The sequence below is a fragment of the Rhincodon typus genome, unplaced genomic scaffold (genome assembly GCF_021869965.1).
Source record: "Rhincodon typus isolate 14 unplaced genomic scaffold, sRhiTyp1.1 hic_rhity00004319, whole genome shotgun sequence".
Lineage (NCBI taxonomy): Eukaryota > Metazoa > Chordata > Chondrichthyes > Orectolobiformes > Rhincodontidae > Rhincodon > Rhincodon typus.
Window position 1 is genome coordinate 4,581 of NW_025969957.1, and position 1,342 is coordinate 5,922.

Below are 1,342 nucleotides of genomic sequence, written 5' to 3' on the forward strand. Positions count from 1 at the left end.
TTTCTCCCCTCCTTCGATATCTCTCTCTCTCTTTTTCTCCCCTCCTTTGATATCTCTACTCTCTTAAGTCTTTCTCTAACTCTCTCTCTCTCTCTCTCCCCTTCCTCAATCACTCTTCCTTTCTCTCCCAGTCTAGTCTTTCTCTTTTCTCTTAATTCCCTTTTTTGTTGTGGCCATCTCTAACTTTGACTTTTCTCTTTTGTTTCTGGTTTATAACTTCTGGTTGCATTTGAGAGTTGAATTGCGAACCGCAGCTCGCGTTTAGAAAAACACGAGGGAACAAAAGTTGGATGCTTGGTGCTGGGAACTGGCCTGGAAAGATAACGCCAGCTTAATTACAAGCTCCCAGGGCACTGGAGACAAGTCGCTACCGGAGACGTTGCTACGCTCAGGGACTGGCGGGCTAGTTGGAGGAACAACGCTGACCTGTCCATCACAGAGAACGTTGAAAAAGAAGGAGAAACTAAATTGTGAACCGGTATTTGGGGGAGGAGGCAATTTTGCTGCAGGGTCTGACAGGCCGGGAGGCTAATTTCACTCTCTCCCTCTCATTAATCTCCAGTTGTCAACTTGTTCTGAGAAAAGAAATGCCTGTTTGTAAGAAATAAGGAAATGTCTCTAGAATGCAGTGGGAAAGAGTTGGTGCTGACTTCAGTATTTCAGTAATTGTCAATCATTGGAATTACTCTCTACCCAATGTTAAAGGGTGCAAACAGATCATTGAGCTGACAAATTATGATGCCTTTATATTTTAATTTGTCCCTCAACTGTGTCTGTCCATCTGTCTGTCAATGCGCGAGTGAGAGTTTTGGACTTCAGTTGGAGATATTAATTACATTGTTCATCTGTGTTCTGCTGAAAGGTGTGTATTCTCCACAATAAATTGTTAATTTTTGTTTAAGTTATAAACTTGGTATCCGAGATCTGTTATTTGTCGCGTCCGATTAGAAATAATTGAGCAATTTTGAGGGCCACCCGATGTTTTAATTTCGATGCATTGCGAATCCAGTGTCGGGGAGGCTGATCTGGGGTTTGCTTTGGTTTGTCATCGCTGTGTCTTTACACCTCTTTTCCCGCGATCCCTTTCTCTTTCTCTTTGTCTCCCCCCCCTCAATCTCTCTTTCTCTCTCACTCTCTTTCCTCAAGAGTTTTTCCTCAAGAGTTTCTCTCTCTGTCACTCTCTCTTTCCTCAAGAGTTTCTCTCTCTCTCTCTCACTCTCTTTCCTCAAGAGTTTTTGTCACTCTCTCTTTCCTCAAGAGTTTCTCTCTCTCTCTCTCACTCTCTTTCCTCAAGAGTTTTTGTCACTCTCTCTTTCCTCAAGAGTTTCTCTCTCTCTCTCTC

General features: G+C 43.1%; 1 protein-coding gene across 1 annotated transcript in view; it reads right to left on the bottom strand.

Moving 5' to 3' along the window:
- Positions 1 to 1,342, bottom strand: part of LOC109926467 (protein turtle homolog A-like) — a gene marked incomplete at both ends in the record, with an annotated part of 10,337 nt that overhangs the window by 4,574 nt on the left and 4,421 nt on the right. The window lies entirely within an intron of this gene.